Source organism: Lissotriton helveticus, chromosome 4_1 (assembly GCF_964261635.1).
Source record: "Lissotriton helveticus chromosome 4_1, aLisHel1.1, whole genome shotgun sequence".
Classification (NCBI taxonomy): Eukaryota; Metazoa; Chordata; class Amphibia; order Caudata; family Salamandridae; genus Lissotriton; species Lissotriton helveticus.
In genome coordinates, this window is record NC_136063.1 from 1889029607 (window position 1) to 1889051361 (window position 21755).

Consider the following 21755-nt stretch of genomic DNA (forward strand, 5'->3'; position numbering starts at 1 on the left):
CTTGGTAAGTTAATAGAATTTCAATGTCCTCGTAAGGAATGTATTCCTCTGGAGGTTCTTCTACTTTGTAGTAGTGAAACTCGTGTGTTCCTTCATTTGCTGGACGAAAGTGAATCCATGAATAGAATACCTCTCGCTGCCGATATTCATGTGCCTCTATAACAAAGATTTCTTTACCACCTCTCGATGATACTCCAATATTTATGAGTTTGTAAGTTATAGTTTTCCTTACATTTACCGGGATGTTTATAACATCCGGGTCATTCTCTAACCTATTTCTGTCATCTAAATCTACTTGTGCTGCTGCTGCAGCTATTTATTTGTCACTAATCATTTTTTACTGACTGAAGAGTTTGCAGAACAAGTTTTCAAGGAAACAAAGATTAGGTGCACAATAGTTTGGAGCACTGTATCCTTCAACGTTGAACAAACCAAAGACTAATACATAGGATTATTCGTCCTACTCAGTTTTGGCGGATATTAGCCTTTCACCCACTCCAGACGTCGATTGGAGTTTTTACGGGAGAAAGGGGTCTGTGTGAAAAGCACGACTGAGTTACTCTAGTATCTAGCGTTAAATTATCGCCTTACCAAACGTTGGGCGCCATGTAGTGTAGTTCCTATATTCCTAATAGGCTCTGCTCATTGGAATAATAAATCCTGCAGTTTAGACGTAGGACTGAGGTCGACTAGATCTCTACCGAATCTATTAGACTTAATTGTGAGTGCCAGCTAGCTCAGAGGTCACTAGCAACTTTCTCGAATTCACAAGAAGGGATTAGTTTCTGACAACCGCATAAACATGACAAGTTTGTTTCCCCAGGACAAGAAACGTATCTCTAGAGTCGTGGAAACAATAGATAGCTATTTTATTCAGTCAATCGTGCAAGCTTCGTTTCACCAGAGGTGCTGAGAAATAGAGAGACGGGCGTTTTCAATAAAAAGTATTTATTGAACAGTCTTCTTTCTCAAGCATAAGAAATGTACTGCTACAATTGTAATACTGGTTATAAAGTACAAGGCATATAATACGAAAAGTATTATAAAGTAGTACTGTAAAAGCATGATATGGTTTCTAAGCCATAAATTGCCTAAAACATATAAAATACATACAGTGATAAAATAATGACTAAAAGTACTCAACTGGTACTTCTAAAATACGCCTACCCCGGTGTACCTAACCTAAGTCTAGTAAAAGGGAAGAAGTAAGAGAGGAGTAGCTTAAGTTTAGTATTTCTCTGCCAAGACCTACCTCTGGACTGTGAATGTTTCTCTTTAGGAAGTGTTTGCTTAGTGTTTTCCCACTTCTTTTTAGGAGTAGTGAGATTATTTTTAATAAAAACCTTTTCAGGATTTTCAGTTAATTGTGGTTTTAACGGTTTCCCACCCAGACTATCTCTACCTAGTTCTTCATATGATTTTTCAATAATTCTTGCAAGCTCATATGGTTGGTCTGTTATATCTGTTTCTTTTAACTTCTGGCAGATTGCCACTGATGCTGCTTCACCTTTAATGTTGGCTAATAATATAGCAAAGACCTGTTTGAAATCTTTTAGTAATTTCATACCCAGATTTAAGGCAGGTTCTGGACCGTATTCATTTTTAATCTGTCTTAGAACGTCTGGTATTACCGCCATAGACGGAACACCATGTGTTTTTGTGTAGATTGAAGCAAAGACTGTACCCCAAGTGTCGCAGTCCTCCACATGTGGTGCTATCCCCATTGGTAAACAGATTGTCATAATTTTGTGTTTCTCATGAGGTGTACTATCAGGGAATACTGCCTCAATTAGAGTATTTTTTTGTGCTAACCAAAACATAATTTGTTCCGTTTTGGCAGGCAATTTACCAATGACTGATTGTATAGTCTGTGGTGTGATTTTGTTTGTGTTCCCCTGGTGAGGGGTGTGTTGTGGATTCCTTACAGTAGGTTGGACTGTTTAGGTCCGCAAGACATATTGAACCAATTGTCTATGTATTTTAATTAACTCTTTTAGCTGAGCTAACAGTTTTGGACCTGTCATTTTTTCATTGTCAGGATGTGGTGTATAGCAGGCTAGTACCGGCCATGTAGCTCCTGGTCTACCTAGTGGACCAAGCCTGGTAATGTGATTTTGATGTTGTAGGGCGCGTTTAAACCAATGCTGAAGCTCTTGGTAAGTTAATAGAATTTCAATGTCCTCGTAAGGAACGTATTCCTCTGGAGGTTCTTCTACTTTGTAGTAGTGAAACTCGGGTGTTCCTCCATTTGCTGGAGGAAAGTGAATCCATGAATAGAATACCTCTCGCTGACGATATTCATGTGCCTCTATAACAAAGATTACTTTACCACCTCTCGATGATACTCCAATATTTATGAGTTTGTAAGTTATAGTTTTCCTTACATTTACCGGGATGTTTATAACATCCGGGTCATTCTCTAACCTATTTCTGTCATCTAAATCTACTTGTGCTGCTGCTGCAGCTTTTTATTTGTCACTAATCATTTTTTACTGACTGAAGAGTTTGCAGAACAAGTTTTCAAGGAAACAAAGATTAGGTGCACAATAGTTTGGAACACTTTATCCTTCAACGTTGAACAAACCAAAAACTAATACATAGGATTTTTCGTCCTACTCAGTTTTGGCGGATATTAGCCTTTCACCCACTCAAGACGTCGATTGGAGTTTTTACGGGAGAAAGGGGTCTGTGTGAAAAGCACGACTGAGTTACTCTAGTATCTAGCGTTAAATTATCGCCTTACCAAACGTTGGGCGCCATGTAGTGTAGTTCCTATATTCCTAATAGTCTCTGCGCATTGGAATAATAAATCCTGTAGTTTAGACCTAGGACTGAGGTCGACTAGGTCTCTACCGAATCTATTACACTTAATTGTGAGTGCCAGCTAGCTCAGAGGTCCCTAGCAACTTTCTCGAATTCACAAGAAGGGATTAGTTTCTGACAACCGCGTAAACATGACAACTTTGTTTCCCCAGGACAAGAAACGTATCTCTAGAGTCGCGGAAACAATAGATAGCTATTTTACTCAGTCAATCGTGCATGCTTCATTTCACCAGAGGTGCTGAGAAATAGAGAGACAGGCGTTTTCAGTAAAAAGTATTTATTGAACAGTCTTCTTTCTCAAGCATAAGAAATGTACTGCTACAATCGTAATACTGGTTATAAAGTACAAGGCATATAATACGAAAAGTATTATAAAGTAGTATTGTAAAAGCATGATATGGTTTCTAAGCCATAAATTGCCTAAAACATATAAAATACATACAGTGATAAAATAATGACTAAAAGTACTCAACTGGTGCTTCTAAAATACGCCTACCCCGGTGTACCTAACCTAAGTGTAGTACAAGGGAAGAAGTAAGTGAGGAGTAGCTTAAGTTTAGTATTTCTCTGCCAATAATCTGTCCAAGAATTCTCTAAGGGTTTAATCAGCTCCATACCTTGATTTAGAATGAAGGAGGTCTTATATCTCTCTCCCAGTACTCGATTTCCCAGCAACCCGCAAGGGTAGCCTGGAAACACTGGAGCTGGATTTCTCGGCAGGAGAAAAGACAGTGTCTCTCAGTGCGTCAGCTGGAGGGTCGGCTTCCTTCGGCAGTTGCTGCTGCAGGGCGTCGGGCAAGTAGTTAGTCGATCTGCTCCAAACCAACGTGTGTTTGTCGGGGCAAATCTAGGCATATTTATACTTTGAAGGTGGCGAGTTTGAAATTTGATTGGACTTAATAACGTCATCAAAGACTCAGTTCTTCGAAAACTCCTAGATAAATTAGTATTCAGGCATGGGGACGTCCCTAGCTGCTGAAGGCGGGTTTCTCTAAGAAATTGTTGTTGATTCTTGGAACTTAGTGGAAGTAGCCATGCCGTATTTGGGCTGCATAGGCTCAGTCTAAATATGGTAATGATTTCTATGCCTATATAAGGATCGTATAGTCTATACCTATATAAGGACATGAATCGGGAAAAATTACACTAGGGTCCTAGATTCATTTACAACAGGGTTGGAGGGCCCATCGGGTCCCCCTTGCAGCCTCCATGGCTAGGGCCCAGTTGGGGCCCTGGGCCTCTAGTCTCATGTCCTGGCGCCTGCTCACTCTTTCGTTGGGGCACAGAGCAACCAGATGGCTTCTCTTTAGTGCCCGGCCATCTGCTCTCACCTTTCCCCTCAGCCATCTGGTCGCATGCAGGGCTTTCCTAAGGGGTGACCAGATGGCCGGGCTTCCCTGGAAGTCCCGATGAGGGCTCATTTGCCTCCCCAATCCCAGCGAGGGCTTCAGGAAGTCGGGTACTTTTGTGCCTTGGGTCCCCTCTGTCACCTCGTGTGCACGGATTACAAGAAAGGGGGGTAATTTTCCTCCAAGTTACTAGGTAGAGGGTAAGTCAGACCTCCGTGAGGTCCAGTGATTCTGAAACAGGGGAAGGCAGAACCCGGGTACGCACTTGCCTCAGCCCCTTCCCGTTGGTCCTTTTACTCCGAACCTGCTCAGTCAGACCTCTGTTGGGTCTGGTGATCCTGAGACAGGGAAGGCAGCACCCGGGCCCGCCCGCCGTGGCCCCTAGGGGCTCAGGTCTGTGCCTGCCTCTCAGCCCCTTTCCGATGGGCCTTTCCTCCAAGCCTGCTTGCCACAGGAGCAGGGAAGGACGGGAAGCCGGCATCCCCCGTGCAGGGTGACCTGCCAGGGGCGGACCCTGAAGTACACCAATTGATTGGGCCCTCTCGGTCTGTTTAGGGATGGACTGCTTGGCCAGCCTCGGCTGTTGTTTCAAGCAAAGAGCTTCCAGCCCACATGGACCATCCGACTCGAGGGCCTGCCGCCTGGCGGGAGGCCCTTCACCCTACCCATCAGAGCGGAGGCCTAGCGGCCCGCAGCTTGTGCCTCCAGTGGTCTGACCCAAGTGAAAGGGGTTGGGAGGTGCCAGGCCCTCGGTTGCTGCTGCCTAGCAGGTCCGTAGACCCTATGTGCCGTGCCGTCACCTCCGCCCAGCACATTTCCACAGCAGTTCGGAACAACTGTTCCGAGGGGTTCCACGGGTGCCAGGCCCCGGCACCCTGCGTCTCGCTCAGGCTGCGCCTTGCTCCGCCTCTTCCTCCCGGGGAGACGGCTGGACCTGCCCGTGCCCATGCAACCGTACCTCTCAACACCCCTGCAGCAAGCCCTCCCGCCAATGCAGGTGGGCTCCTTCCCCTAGCAGGTCGGGGAGATGGGCACGCGGCCTCACCCCGTCAGCAGGTGCGGCTACCTGGTTGATCATGGCAGTAGCATATGCTTGTCTCAAAGATTAAGCCATGCACGTGTAAGTACACATGGCCGGTATAGTGAAACTGCAAATGGCTCATTAAATCAGTTATGGTTCCTTTGATCGCTCCATCTGTTACTTGGATAACTGTGGTAATTCTAGAGCTAATACATGCCGATGAGCGCTGACCTCCCGGGATGAGTGCATTTATCAGACCAAGACCAATCCGGGCTTGCCCGGCCGCTTTGGTGATTCTAGATAACCTCGGGCCGATCGCATTTCCCCGTGACGGCGATGATACATTTGGATGTCTGACCTATCAGCTTTCGATGGTACTTTCTGTGCCTACCATGGTGACCATGGGTAATGGGGAATCAGGATTCGATTCCGGAGAGGGAGCCTGAGAAACGGCTACAACATCCAAGGAAGGCAGCAGGCGTGCAAATTACCCACTCCCGACTCATGGAGGTAGTGACGAAAAATATCAATACAGGACACTTTCGAGGCCCTGTAATTGGAATGAGTACACTTCAAATCCTTTAACGAGGATCCATTGGAGGGCAAGTCTGGTGCCAGCAGCCGCGGAAATTCCAACTCTAATACAGTATATTAAAGTTGCTGCAGTTAAAAAGCTCGTAGTTGGATCTTGGGATCGAGCTGGTGGTCATCCGCAAGGCGAGCTACCGCCTGTCCCAGCCCCTGCCTCTTGGTGCCCCCTTGATGCTCTTGACTGAATGTCCTGGGGGTTCGAAGCGTTTACTTTGAAAAAATTAGAGTGTTCAAAGCAGGCCGGTAGCCTGAATACTTCAGCTAGGAATAATGGAATAGGACTCCAGTTCTTTTTATCAGAACTGAGGCCATGATTAAGAAGAACGGCCGAGGGCATTCGTATTGTGTCGCTAGAGGTGAAATTCTTGGACTGGCGCAAGACAAACCAAAGCTAAAGCATTTGCCAAGAATGTTTTCATTAATCAAGAACAAAAGTCAGAGGTTCGAAGACGATCAGAAACCGACGTAGTTCCGACCATAAACAATTCCGACTAGCAATCAGGCGGCATTATTCCCATGATCTGTCGAGCAGCTTCCGGGAAACCAAAGTCTTTGGGTTCCGGGGGGAGTATGGTTGCAAAGCTGAAACTTAACGAAATTGATGGAAGGGCACCACCAGGAGGGGAGCCTGCGGCTTAATTTACTCAACACGGGAAACCTCACCCGGCCCGGACACGGAAAGGATTAACAGATTGATAGCTCTTTCTCGATTCTGTGGGTGGTGGTGCATGGCCGTTCTTAGTTGGTGGAGCGATTTGTCTGGTTAAATCCGATAACGAACCAGACTCCTCCATGCTAACTAGTTACGCAACCCCCAGTGGTCGGCATCCAACTTCTTAAAGGGACAAGTGGCATTCAGGCACATGAGATCGAGCAATCTGTGATGCCCTTACATGTCCGGGGCTGCAGGCGCACTACACTGAATGGATCAGTGTGTGTTTACCCTTCGCCTACTAGTGCGGGTAACCCGCTGAACCCCGTTCGTGATAGGGATTGGGGATTGCAATTATTTCCAATGAACAATAAATTCCCAGTAAGTGCGGGTCATAAGCTCTCGTTGATTAAGTCCCTACCCTTTGTACACACTGCCCGTCGCTACTACCGATTGGATGGTTTAGTGAGGTCCTCGGATCGGCCCGCGGTGGTCAGCTACGGCCCTGGTGGAACGACGAGAAGAGGATCAAACTTAACTATCTAGAGAAAGTAAAATGCCTAAAAAGGTTTCCGTAGGTGAACCTGCAGAAGGATCATTAACGGCGGAGCGGCCCAAGTGACCGAAGGTGCCAGCCCAAAGCCCTCAACTGCCTCCTGCAAGCACACACTGTAGACACAGGGCCCGGCCCTGCCCTTGCACGCCCCGGCAGGTGGAGCTGCCCACAGCAGCATGGGGCACTCGGGTGAGGACCGGGACTTCGGTGGGCCTCTTCCCCCCTGGGGAGATCCCGACCGATGCGTGAGGGACCAGAGATGGGGGGGCGACCCCCGTCCCCTGTCCCTCTCTGAGACAGAACCCAAGTTCACCCGGCATGACCTTCCCTGCAGTGGGGGGAACTGAATGTCAGTGCATCCCCGGGCTGGTACCACCCCTCCCTCGAAAGGCCCTGGTGCCGGCTGGGCCCTCCCGTGCCCAAATCCTGTCCTGACCGGGTTCTGGGCAACCGAGGAGTGGCCCTTCTTGCATGACAGGGTGGCCAGGAAGAGAAGGGGCCAAGGGCCTGCGAGGGGACCCCGGCTCCTCTCGGTGGGAGGCGTGTGGGATGGCGAGCCGCCTGGCTCTTTCCTTCTGGCGAAGGTGGGGTGATCACCAGCCCACCGGCATGGCTCGGGGCTGCCCAGCAATGGACGGCTGATGTACAGGTGGAGTGACCCTCCCTTATTGCCAGGTACCCGGTTCAACCTGGTCCCGTGTAGCTGGGCCGAGTGGTTTGAAGACTCGTGTGGTCCCTCTCGGTTACTCTGGGAGGGACCGGCAGCTGCGGGGCTGCCTGCTCCTGTCGCTCCCGGAGCTCCCTCCCTCGCCTGCGGGTGAGTGTGGGGGGACTCCTGGGTGAGCGCCTGGCAATGCGTTTTCTTTTCCCAACGGTGTAGTCTGACTCAAAAAGGGAAAGCCTTGAACAGGGCGGCCGGGCAGTCTTGCCGCATGTGCAATGGACGGATGGCGTCGCCTTCCTCCCACCTCTCCTGCGCCCGGAGGTGGGCGATTATATTCAAAAAGTTAACTGTGACTCTTACCGGTAGATCACTCGACTTGCGGGTCGATGAAGAATGCAGCTAGCTGCGAGAATTAGTGTGAATTGCAGGACACATTGATCATCGACACTTTGAACGCACCTTGTGGCCCCAGGTCCCTCCCACTCGATCGTCAATCGCCCCGGGGCTTCCCAGGGACACGGCTGGGGCCGTTGCAGGGTTAGCTTTGCTTCCCTTTGTCCCCCCACAAGGTCAGACCCCGCCGAACACCCTTGGCAGGGTCCCTTGCCAGGTCCTGCCGTGGAGGAATGCCGCCGGCACGCCTGGCCACGAGAAGGGATCTGGTGACTGCTCTGTCCCAGGCCCATCCTGGGGTACCTGGCTGCATGCCACACGTGGCTGTCTGTGGTGTCCCACCGGCTGCCCGCGCACACAAGCCTCGAGCGCCCACCTCCGCGCCCGACTTCCCGGGCAGGGTGAAACCCCTCCAGATCCAATACGGCGAAAGAGGGAGCGTGCTGCTGGGACGCCAGGCCCCTGCTCCAGCAGGGGCCTGGCCTTTCCTGGCACCCCCTTGACGCTCCAGTGTTTTCTTCAGAATACGACCTCAGATCAGATGTGGCGACCTGCTGAATTTAAGCGTATTACTAAGCGGAGGAAAAGAAACTAACCAGGATTCCCCCAGTAACGTCGAGTGAAGAGGGAAGAGCCCACCGCCGAATCCTCACCCAGCGGTGGGCGCAGGAAATGTGGCACACAGAAGACCGACTTCCTGGTGTCGCTCAGGGGGCCGTAGTCCTTCTGATCGAGGCACCTGGATCGGGTCTTCTCGGAGTCGGGTTGCTTGGGAATGCAGCCCAAAGCAGATGGTTAACCCCATCTGTGGCTAAATACGGCCGCAAGACTGATAGCCAACAAGTATCGTAAGGGAAAGTTGAAAAGAACTTTGAAGAGAGAGTTGAAGAGGGTGTGAAACCACCAAGAGGTAAACGGGTGGGGTCCGTGCAGTCCGCCTGGAGGATTCAACACGGCGGGAAGGTCGGTGGCCAGGGAAGGCTTCGGGGTGGCAGGTGGCCTTCCGCCTGGCAGCTGCTTAGCCATGTCCGCTGGGCAGAGGGATATTCGACTGCCTCTGCTCCCTCCCCTGGGCACCCCTCCCTGGCCGCCCCTTGGGACGCCGGGTGGTTGAAGGGTGTACAAGGCTTCCTGCTCCCGGCGTGACTGTCGACTGGGGCGGATTATTCTAAGTGCGCCCCGACCGGGTCACGCAGCCGGGCGGGGAGGCCCGTGCCAGGCGCCAGGGGTCTGCGGCGATGTCGGTTACCCATCTGACCCATACCAAGGAGTCTAACATGTGCACAAGTTGGAGTGCCAGGCGAAACCCTGTGGCGCAATGAAGGTGAAGGCCGGTGCGCACCGGCTGAGGTGGAATCCTGCCGCACTTCCAGCAGCGGGTGTACCACCTCCCTGTCGTGCCCGCTCCATCAGAGAGGTGGTACATGAGAGTGGGTGTTAGGACCCGAAAAATGGTGTACTATGCCTGGGCAGGGTGAAGCCAGAGGAAACTCTGGTGGAGGCCCGTAGCGTTCCTGACGTACAAATCGGTCGTCTGACCTGGGTGTAGGGGCAAAAGACTAATCGAACCATCTAGTAGCTGGTTCCCTCTGAAGTTTCCCTCAGGATAGCTGGCACTTGGAGCCCCCAGCTTTATCTGGTAAAGCGAATGATTAAAGGTCGTGGGGCCGAAACTATCTCAAACCTATTCTCAAACTTTAAATGGGTAAGAAGCCCGGCTCGCTGGCGTGGAGCCAGGCATGGAATATGAGTGCTTAGTGGGCCACTTTTGGTAAGCAGAATTGTCGCTAAGGGATGAACCGAACGCCGGGTTAAGGCACCCAATGCCAACGCTCATCAGAGCCCAGAATAGGTGTTGGTTGATATAGACAGCAGCACTCCGCTTGCCCTGAAAATGAATGGCGCTGGAGTGTTGGGCCCATACCCGGCGCCCTCAGCGGCGTCCAGTGCGATAACGCAAACGATCCCGGAGAAGCCGGAGGGAGCCCCGGGAGAGTTATTTTTTCTTTGTGAAGGGCACGGTGCCCCGTAATGGGTTTGCCCCGAGAGAGGGGCCCGAGCCTTGGAAAGCGTTGCGATTCTGGCATCGGCATCCAGTGAGCTCTCGGTGGTCCTTGAAAATCCAGGGGAGGTCAGGGAAGTCGGCAAGTCAGATCCGTAACTTCGGGATAAGAATTGGCTCTAAGGACTGGGTCGGTCAGGCAGGGGACGTGAAGCGGGGATGGGCGCGTGCCACGGCTGGATGAGGTGCCTCCCTTCAGGGCGACGGCGACTCTGGCCGCGAGCCGGGCCCTTCCTGTGGATCGCCCCAGCTGCGGTGGTCTCCTCTCCCCGAGCCCCATCCCAGGGGACGTGGGGCCGGCATTCTGCCTCGGCCGGCGCCTCGCAGTTGACTTCGAACTGGTGTGGACCAGGGGAATCTGACTGTTTAATTAAAACAAAGCATCACGAAGGCCTGAGGCGAGTGTTGACGCAATGTGATTTCTGTCCAGTGCTCTGAATGTCAAAGTGAAGAAATGTAATGAAGCGCGGGTAAACAGCGGTAGTAACTATGACTCTCTTAAGGAGAATAAAATCCCCGTTAAGATGGCGTAAGGAGGTGCTGTCTTTCCCAGAAATCATGAACCTCCTCACCAAATTTGACAAACCAGCACCCGCTTTAAACAATGCAACAAGCAACAACGATTCAGATCACGTGACTACACAAAAATAAGTCACTTATTGGAAGTACCCAAATGAAAAATATAAATGTGACTTGTGTGGAGACATATTGAAAACTTTTAAAGAACTGAGAAAACATGTCTCCAACAAGCACAAAGGCTTCTATCTTAAAAACGCACTGCTCAAAATGAGAAAAAGAGGCCGAATACCACAATATTGCATGCGATTATGCCAAATGTAAAGGAAGACCTCAAAAAGGAGAGTTGTCATTCCTGTGCAGCTTCTGTGACCTCAGATTTGGAACAAAAATTGGTGTTTCTCAACATGCTCGGCATGCGCATCCAAGAGCGCAAAATGAGGCTAGGCTAGCAGCTCTAGCAAGCAGCAAACCGTGAAAATTATGGTCACAGGAAGAAATACTGCTACTAGCAGAATTGGAAAAAGTATACGAAAATAAGAGGAATATTAATGCGCTGATGGTTCCACACTTTGACAATAAAAACAGAAAACAAATTGCAGAAAAAAGAAGAGATAGAAGAGATAAAAGCAAAAAATTCGCAAAAGATGTACTGCAAGAATCAAATGTTTCTGAAAATGACTCTTGCGATGAACCAGAGTTTACAATGGAAGTAACAACAGAAAAACGCAGAGACTATCAATCGCAAACGTGCGCAAAAAATCAAGAACTTGGATGAGCTGGAAGACAGAATCACAGAAATCGAGAAGTACACCAAAAACATAGAGCAACACGCTGCTATGGATCTGATGGACCAGGTAGTGACTTATATCGCAGAAAACACCACTGATATAAGTCCTATACCAGCAAGTGTACCAACAAATGAACCACCAAGTGAACTCAATAATGAGCCTATGAACTCTGCTCAAGATGAGCACCAGAATGCCTCAGTAGGGAACAAGATAACAAAAAAAGACAAGAAAAACGGAAGGCTTAATCGGACGCACAAGAAAAATTATGCCAAAGCAAATATCAGCTATAAAGACTACCAGGCAATGTTTAAAAAAGACAAAAAGAAAATTGCCAGGATTATAACTGATGGGGCAGAAGATGCCACTTGCCAAATCAGTGCTGATGAAATCTTTCAATACTACAAAAACATAATTGAGAAAGAAAACAAGAAAAATCCCAATTTCATGCCGATTGATCGGATACAAAAGGATTACAAAATTAGAAATCTATGTAAAGAAATAACACTGCTCGAAATAACTTATGTCTACGAGAACTCTAATTTAAAGAAAGCAGTGGGGCCTGATAAGATTGGTCTGAATGACTAGTATAAAGTGCACAGCAGGCAACCAAGACTGCTGCCCGAATTTTATCGTCTTGGTTGTTGATGAGAAGAGTACCAGAAATTATCAAAAAGAACAGATCAATTTTGATACCCAAGAATGTACCGATTAGTGAACTTAAAAAAATCAGTAACTGGCGTCCAATTACCATCGGTACTGCATTCATGAAGTTATTCACAAAAATGCTAACTAAAAGACTCATTTTTTGTTGAATTGAATACAAAATAAAAAGGCTTCATGAAGATGAGAGGTTGTCTCGAGAATCTGACTCTCCTGCAAAATATCATGAAAGGGGCACGAAAAAACAGTCACTCATTAACAGTGGTGTTCATAGATATATCGAAAGCCTTCGACTCTGTCAGCCATGGTCACATTATACAGAGTCTCGCAGGGCAAAGAGTTCCTTCATATATCAGAGACAAAATAAAAGACTTGTACACTGACTCAACAACATCTTTCAAGGGAAAGAACAACAAAGTAACTCCTGATATAACAATGAAATCTGGGGTCTAACAAGGTGACTCTTTATCCCCACTACTATTTAACATTGCCATGGATCCTCTGATCTGTGATCTTCAGAAAAACGGCAAGGGCTTCTCATTTGGATAAGATGGTCTTATTGAGCAAATCACCACTCTCGCCTTTGCCGATGACATTGCAGTACTCAGCAGTACCTGGGAAGGAATGACTACAAATCTGAAAATCATTGAAAAGTTCAGTAAAACTACAGGATTAAAACTTAATGTGAAAAAGACACATGGATTTTATATCAGTGGCAATTTGAAAAAGAAAAAGAAAATATTGAAAGTATTCATCCAGGAGAAAGTGAGAGATGCCTCGTATTTAACTTTGATCCACACACTGGTCATACAAGCAACAACAAAATTAATGAGGTTCTTGTCAATTGGGCTCAAAAACTTGATAATCTACCACTTAAGCACACGCAGAAAATAGAACTTTTATGTCAGTACTTGGTACTTAAACTATCATTCAAATTGGAAATGACAGGAACAGGAGCAAAAACTTTAAATATTCTGCATTAAACAATAAAAAACTAAGTCAAACACTTTCTACACCTTCCTGCATACACATGTGATGGTCTCCTATATTCGAAAAGATCATTTGGGGGCCTCAGTATACCAAAACTATGTACACAAATTGGTCTCAATAAAGTCAACAGTTTGTTGTATCTCAGGGCAGCTCCAGACCTGTACATAGCTCATTTATTCATGTATGCAGGAGAAGATATGAATGAAAAAATTGATAACATCATCAAAACACACAAACTCAACATTTTAGACAGTAGGTTTCTGAGCTATGATTTGAATTTGTTAGCAACATATGATTGGAGAAAAGAAGAGTTTGATAAATGGGCAAATCTCCCTGTCCAAGGTGATGGTATAAAATACTTAGCAAGTAATCCAACATCAAACTTCTGGATCAGCAAGCATAACAAAATGAAAGAAAACCAGTACATAGCTGCACTGATGTTAAGAGCAAATCTTTTAGATATCAGAGAAGCCATCACTAGGGGAAGAAATAGTGCATTTACTACATGTAGGTATTGTAATGATGTTTGTGAAACAATTTCTCATATTTCAGGCGCATGTCCTAAAACTAAGGACATTAGGATAAAAAGATATAACAAAATTCTGGAATTGCTCAATGATAGAGCAAAAAAGGTGTGGTTGGATGGCATATAGTGAACCTCATGTTAAGAATAATCAAGTAGAACTAGGAAAAGCAGATGTAGTGTTTACCAAAAATGGTACAGCTGTAGTGATTGATGTTTCAATTCGTAATGAAAATTCTCAGAATTCCTTTGAATTAGTGTTTGAGAGTAAAGTGAAGTACTATCAGGATCTGTCACAGCAAATCAAAGATCTCACAAAATGCAACACTGTAAAATTGCAATGCTTTATCGTTGGATGTCGTGGTATTTGGCCTCAATGTAATGATGTGTTCTGGCTGATTTAGGTCTGCAAATGTCATTCCCATTCAAGACGAATGTTTGCCTGACTACTTTAATGGACACTCTTAAAATGTGCCAAGTATTTATGGACAATTGAGTATCAAGCTTATACTGAGATGTACACTTTCTTGCAGTACACATGTCACCCCTATGAAGCATAATGTTTTAACATATAGGTTTATAGTTGACACAAGATTTAGTATAGATGTGAATTTTTTTAGATGTGCTTTTTTCTAATTAGATGTGCAATTTGTAGATGTGTATTTTTTTATAAATGTGTGCTTATACCAATTTAGATATAGTTGTGTACATCACACTTATTGAAATGTCTTGAATGATTAATAGGTCTCAAATAATCGCATACACATAATTATCACACATTGATTATTGATGTCCTGCTAATCACATTTTAATTTCTCAGGACTGTTCGTAGACAATCTTAAAATTGTTGGAATAGTACTGCAGGGTGTACTATCTCTGTCCTATATGTGATCCCAGTTCCAGTGAGGACAGCGTTCAGTGTGGCTGAACTCCGGAGCGAAAGAATGTTGTATTGTTGGAAGCAAAACCAAATTGACGCTGATGGGCAGCATAATATCCCAGAATGAGCCACCACAAGGTGGTACAGATAGCCAAATGCCTCGTCATCTAATTAGTGGCGTGCATGGGTGAATGAATAAGATTCCCACTGTCCCTTGAATTAGCGTTTGAGAGTAAAGTTAAATACTATCAGGATCTGTCACAACAAATCAAAGATCTCACCAAATGTAACACTGTATAATTTCATGGCTTTATCGTTGGATGTCAGAGAGACCACTGCGCCTCTCACCAGGCCGGGTCACCCCCTTGCTCCTGCCGCTTCCTGCTCCTGCCTACGCCAGTGTTCCCGCCTGCCAAGCTCCTGACCGCCGCCGCCGCCGCCCCCCCTTCCCCCCGAGCGGCCCAGCCACAGCTGAGACGCCCGCCCGACAGGTTTTCCCGCCGCTGACTCCCTGCGGCCCCACCCACCACCGGCCCATTGGCCACCCCGCTCCCGCCGCCCAGCTGACCCGCCCTCCCGTCCCCCTTCTTATGACGCCCCCAGAGCGACCGCGCAGCAAACGCGCGCAGCGAGAGCACCGAATGAGCGCCGAAGGTGCGCCAAAGGTAAGCCCGTCTGCGCCCGTCCGCGCCTGGACCGCGCCCAGTGCCACGGCCCCTGGCTCCTGCAGACACCAGCCCACCCGCCGGATCTACGACGCCACTGAACTCTACGCACTCAACGCCGGCCGAATCCCGGGATGCTATCGAGCCACCCCGAGACGCACTCACGGACCCTTCTGCTGCTACTCCTGCAAGTACACCTGCACCCGGACCTGCACTACACAGACCAAGCCGAGCACCAGCAGCAACCACCTCAAGTGCATTCTACTCAACACCCGCTCCATCCACAGACACGCCGTCGAGCTCTGGAACCTGCTGGACACCACAGCCCCAGACGTCGCCTTCCTCACGGAAAACTGGATGAACGCCTCCTCAGCGCCCGACATCGCCGTCGCCATCCCGGGCGGCTACAAGATCATCCGGAAGGACCGCGTCAACCAGACAGGAGGAGGCATCGCCATCATCCACAGGAACACCATCTGCATCACGACCAACACCGACGACATCCTCGCACCCGCCGAACACCTTCACTTCCAGATCCACATCAACCCCAAGACCACCCTCAGAGGCACCCTCATCTACAGACCCCCGGGACCATGCACACAATTCAGCGAAGACATCGCCGACTTCATCAGCCCGCACGCCCTCACCTCCGCGGACTACATCCTCCTCGGGGACCTCAACTTCCACCTGGAGAACAACAACGACTGCAACACCAGCACCCTGCTGGACAACCTCGCCAACCTCGGACTCAAGCAGCTGGTGACCACCCCCACCCATTACGCCGGACACACACTTGACCCCGTCTTCTCATCCAGCAAGGACATCGCCGTCAGCCACGCCACCTGACTCCACTGGACGGACCACAGCTGCGTCCACTTCAGCTTCAGTAGGACCACGATCCACCACCACCAGCAACAGGTTGCACGCAGAAACTGGAACAAGATCACAGCCGACCAGCTCGCGACTTCCCTGAGCATGAACCCTCCCACCAGCGCAACAAACCCAAGCCAGGCGGCCACCAACCTCGCGAAGTGGATCAGCAACTGCGCAGACGACCTCGCCCCTCTGAAGACCCCGCCCAGCAGACCCGGCAGCAAGAAAGCCCCATGGTTCACGACGAACTCAAGAGCTCCAAGAAGAACTGCCGAGCACTCGAGAAAGCCTGGCGCAGAGACCCAACACCGAACAACATGACTGCCCTCAAGCTCGCCATCCGAAAACACCACCAACTGATCCACGCCACCAAGAAAACCACATTCAAGGAATGACTGGACAGCAACGCACACAACAGCAAGGAACTCTTCAACATCGTTAAAGAACTCTCCAACCCCAATGCCGGAAACAACGACATCACCCCTTCGCAAGACCTCTGCAACTCCCTCGCCTCCTACTTCCACAACAAGATCACGGACATACACAACAGCTTCAGCACTCAACCAACGCACGCCACGACTGAACCACCGCCCCCCACCACCACCCTCCGTGCCTGGAACCCGATCAGCACCGAAGATACCATCCGCACGATGAACTCCATCCACTCCGGATCTCCGACCGACCCCTGCCCAAGTCTTCAACAAGGCCGACGCTGTCATCGCACCCCACCTGCGGGACATCATCAACACCTCCTTCGACACTGCTACCTTCCCGGAGAGCTGGAAGCATGCCGAACTCAGCGCTCAACTAAAGAAGCCATCAGCCGACCCCACCGACCTCAAGAACTACCGCCCCATCTCGCTGCTCCCGTTTCCTGCAAAAGTCATCGAGAAGACCGTCAACAAGCAGCTGGCCGCCTTCCTCGAGATGAACGGATCCCTCGACCTCTCGCAGTCTGGCTTCTGGGCCAACCACAGCACCGAGACCGCCCTGATCGCAGCCACCGATGACATCCGAGCCCTGCTCGACAACGGAGAAACAGCGGCCCTCATCCTCCTAGACCTCTCCGCGGCCTTCGACACTGTCTGCCACCGTACCCTAGTGCGGCGCCTCAGCAACGTCGGAATCCAGGAGAAGGCACTGGAATGGATCATCTCGTTCCTCGCCGGAAGTACACAGAGAATCCGCCTCCCCCGTTCAGGTCAGAAGCCACCGAAGTCATCTGCGGCGTTCCTCAAGGCTCCTCGCTCAGCCCAACCCTCTTCAACGTCTACATGAGCCCCCTCGCAGCCATCGCACGCCAACACAACCTCAACATCATCTCCTATGCCGACGACACCCAGCTCATCCTCTCCCTCACCAACGACCCCGCCACCGCCAGAGCCAACCTACATGAAGGGATGACAGACGTAGCCAAGTGGATGACGAACAGCCGCCTGAAACTGAACTCGGACAAGACGGAAGTCCTCATCCTGGGATCTTCACCCTCCGCCTGGGACGACTCCTGGTGGCCCCCCGCCCTGGGCAGCTCACCCAAACCAACAGACCACGCACGCAACCTGGGCTTCATCCTGGACTCCACCCTCTCCATGACCAGACAAGTCAACGCCGTCTCCTCGTCGTGCTTCAACATCCTGCGCATGCTACGTAAGATCTTCAGGTGGATCCCCACCGAGATCAGGAAAACGGTCACCCAGGCCCTAGTCACCAGCCGTCTGGACTACGGCAACTCCCTCTACGCCGGAACCACCGCCAAACTCCAGAAGAGACTCCAGCGGATTCAGAACGCCTCAGCACGACTCATCCTGGACATCCCCCGCCGCAGCCACATCTCCGGACACCTGAGAGATCTGCACTGGCTCCCGGTCAACAAGAGAATCACCTTCCGTCTCTTCACCCACGCACACAAATCCCTACACAACCAAGGCCAAGGATACCTCAACAGCCGCCTCAACTTCTACGCTGCCACACGCCAGCTTCGATCGACCGGCCACGCCCTCGCCGCCGTCCCCCGCATCCGAAGAGCCACCACAGGAGGAAGGTCCTTCTCCTACCTGGCCGCCAAGACTTGGACCCAGGACCACCTTGCCTTCAGGAAGCAGCTCAAGACCTGGCTGTTCGAGCAGTAGCGGACCCCCCCTCCCCTAGCACCTTGAGACCCTCCGGGTGAGTAGTGCGCTATATAAATGCTTTGATTGATCGATTGATTGATTGATGGTACTTGGCCTTAATGTATCAATGTTGGTTTGGCTGATCTAGGTCTGCAAATGTCATACCCATTCAAGAAAAATGTTTGCCTGACTACCTTAATAGACACTCTTAAAATGTGCCAAGTATTCATGGACAATTGAGTATCAAGTTTATACTGAGATGTACACGTTCTTGCAGCACACGTCACCCTTATAAAGCATATTGTTTTAACATATTAGTTTATAGTTGAAACAAGATTTAGTATGGATGTGAATTTTATAGATGTGAATTTTTAGAATTTTATAGATGTGCATTTTCCAGTTAGATGTGCAATTTGTAGATGTGTTTTTCGTTTTATAAATGTGTGCTTATAACAAGTTAGATATAATTGTGTACATCATACTTATTGAAATGTCTTGAATGATGAATAGGTCTCAAATAATTACAAACACATAATTATTGATGTCCTACTAATCATAGTTCTCAGGACTGTACGTAGACAATTTTAAATTGTTGGAATAGTACTCCAGGGTGTACTATCTCTGGCCTATACGTGATCCCAGTTCCAGTGAGGACAGCGTTCAGTGTGGCTCTACTCTTGAGTGAAAGAATGTTGCATTGTTGGAAGCAAAACCGATTTGATGCTGATGGGCAGCATAATAACCCAGAATGAGCCACCGCGAGGTGGTACAGAAATAGCCAAATGCCTTGTCATCTAATTAGTAACGCGCATGGATGGATAAACGAGATTCCCACTGTCCCTACCTACTATCTAGCGACACCACAGCCAAGGGAACGGGTTTGGCCGAATCAGCAGAGAAAGAAGTCCCTGTTAAACTTGACTCTAGTCTGATACTGTGAAGTGACATGAGAGGTGTAGGATAAGTGGGAGGCCCTCTGGCCCCCAGTGAAATACCACTACTCTTATTGCTTTTTCACTTACCCGGTGAGGTGAGCCCCGTAGGACTCTCGCTTCTGGCTCCAATCGCCCGGTGCCCGCCCGGCACCCGCCCAGCATGACCCGCTCCTGCGACAGTGACAGGTGGGGAGTTTGACTGGGGCAATACACCTGTCAAACGATAACGCAGGTGTCCTAAGGCGAGCTCAGGGAGGACAGAACCGTCCAGCAGAGCGGAAGGGCAAAAGTCCGCTTGATCTCGATTTTCAGTATGAATACAGACCGTGAAAGCGGGGCCTCATGATCCTTCTGACTTTAGGGGTTTCAAGCAGGAGGTGTCAGAAAAGTTACCACAGAGATAACTGGCTTGTGGCATCCAAGCGTTCATAGCGATGTCACTTTTTGATCCTTCGATGTCGGCTCTTCCTATCATTGTGAAGCAAAATTCACCAAGCTTTGGATTGTTTACCCACTAATAGGGAACGTGATCTGGGTTTAGACCGTCGTGAGACAGGTTAGTTTTAGCCTACTGATGATGTGTTGTTGCAATAGTAATCCTGCTCAGTATGAGAGGAACCGCAGGTTCAGACATTTGGTGTATGTGCTTGGCTGAGGAGCCAATGGGGCGAAGCTACCATCTGTGGGATTATGACTGAACGCCTCTAAGTCAGAATCCCCCTAAACTGTAACGATACCGCAGTGCTGTGGAGCCTCGGTTGGCCTGGGATAGCCAGCCTCTCTCAGTGGGCCGGTGCGTAGAGCCACTCACTTGGGGACCAGAACGCGGACGGAAGGGGGCCGCCTCCATTGCCCTTAGTACACCGCATGTTCGTGGAGCACCCGGTGCTAAATCATTCGTGGACCTGATTCTGGGTCAGGGTTTTGTAAGTAGCAGAGCAGCTACCTCGCTGCGATCTACTGAAAGTCATCCTCTGAGCCAAGCTTTTGTCTCTCCATGCATGGACGCCAGCGGAGGCCCTCCTCCACCACACCCAGGGGTGGGTCCATCAGCCACTGGCCTGGTGGGTGGGACACGGAGAGGGTAACATGGGCCTGCGGGAGGCCGCCTCCACCACATTATGTTATGTTATGTTATGTTATGTCATTATGCATTTGTAGAGCGCGTTATCACCCAGGGGTATCTAAGCGCTATCAGCGGATATACACCATCAGCAGAGCACGGAGCCACCGACTCACAGAGGCCCCCATGCCTCCAAGAAAGCACAGTCTTTAGTTTCTTCCTGGAAGGAAGGAGATTAGCTTCCTTCTGAAGCTCAGCTGGTAGGTGGTTCCACGCCTGGGGAATGGTACTAGAAAAGGCTCTACCACCCAAAGACACAAGATTGAACCTAGGACAAACTAAATTACAAGCCCCAGCTGACCGAAGGGCCCTGCTAGGCATGTAATTGACCAGGCGGTCTTTGATGTAGCTAGGGGCAGAGCCATATATGGCCTTATGTGCTATACAAAGGCTTTTGAATTTGATTCTCTGAGCAATTGGAAGCCAATGCAAGTCCTGCAGCAAAGGCGTTGCTCGGGTCTGCCTAGGTTTTTTAAAAATTAATCTGTCCGCATCGTTCATCACAACCTGGAGCCTTGCCAGAAGATTTTTCGGTAGCCCAAAATACAAGGAGTTACCGTAGTCAAGACGTGCCAGGATCAAGGCGGATACCGCCAGTCTCAGGGTGGAGAAGGACAGCAAGGAAGATAGTTTCCGAAGCTGGCGCAGCAGGCCAACACATGTGCCCACCACGGCCGACACCTGCTGTGTCATAGATAGCCGAGCATCAATTTTGATGCCTAAGCTTTTTACTGCCACTGCAGGTTCTGGAAACGGCCCTAATTCGGCCGGCCAGAACAGATCACTCCATGGATTTGAGGCTGTGGTGACTGCCAGAACTTCGGTTTTATCCAGGGTTATTTTTAGTGAGCTAGCTGACATCCAGTTGATGGTAAACTTGAGAAGGTCTTGCATTCTCAGGTAAGCCGTCGATGAACGGTCGATCTGGATCAGAATTTGAGTGTCGTCGGCGTAATTATAAACCCTACAGTCCATCCGGTTTAGTGCTGCTATCAAAGGCTGCAGGTAGATGTTAAAGAGCAGAGGTGATAGAGCCGAACCCTGGGGCACACCACAGGTCAACTTGGTTGGCTCAGACACCAGATCTGCTAGTGGCACTCGCTGCGAGCGTTCGGCCAAAAAGGAGGTCACCAGGCCAGAATCGTGCCCTGTATCCCTTGGTCCTTTATCCGTGCCACTAATCGGTCATGATTCACGGTGTCAAACGCCGCGGATAAGTCCAAGAAGACCAGGGCACATTGAGCTTTCCTATCTGCCCTGAGTCTCAGATCATCCAGCACGGAAAGCATCACCAATTCCATGCTGTGATGAGCTCTGAAGCCCGCCTGATTAGGCTCGAGGAGATGGTTACTTTCCAGAAACTGGGTGAGGGAGTGTAAGACATGCTTGCTCCAGAATTTTAGCCAAGAAAGGCAACTGAGCGATTGGCCCTCCGGCATGGGGCCCCCCCTCCCATCCCTGTCCCACCAGGTTGCGGGGGACAGGGGCCACCATCCCTTGAGGGTCGGCAGGGTGACCAGATGGCCTGGGTCGGCCGGGCCTCTCCTTCCTGCTGCTCCCCGCTTAGTTGGGCAGGG

At 49.5% G+C, this 21755-nt stretch overlaps 1 protein-coding gene and 3 pseudogenes across 2 annotated transcripts in view; 3 read left to right on the forward strand and 1 right to left on the reverse strand.

Annotated features, from left to right (window-relative positions):
- Positions 1-21755, reverse strand: part of LOC144827735 (sodium- and chloride-dependent neutral and basic amino acid transporter B(0+)-like) — a 1401915-nt gene that overhangs the window by 61403 nt on the left and 1318757 nt on the right. The window lies entirely within an intron of this gene.
- LOC144829979 (18S ribosomal RNA) lies at positions 5236-7037 on the forward strand (annotated as a pseudogene).
- On the forward strand, positions 8008-8174 carry LOC144829816 (5.8S ribosomal RNA; annotated as a pseudogene).
- Positions 8577-20046, forward strand: LOC144829694 (28S ribosomal RNA; annotated as a pseudogene).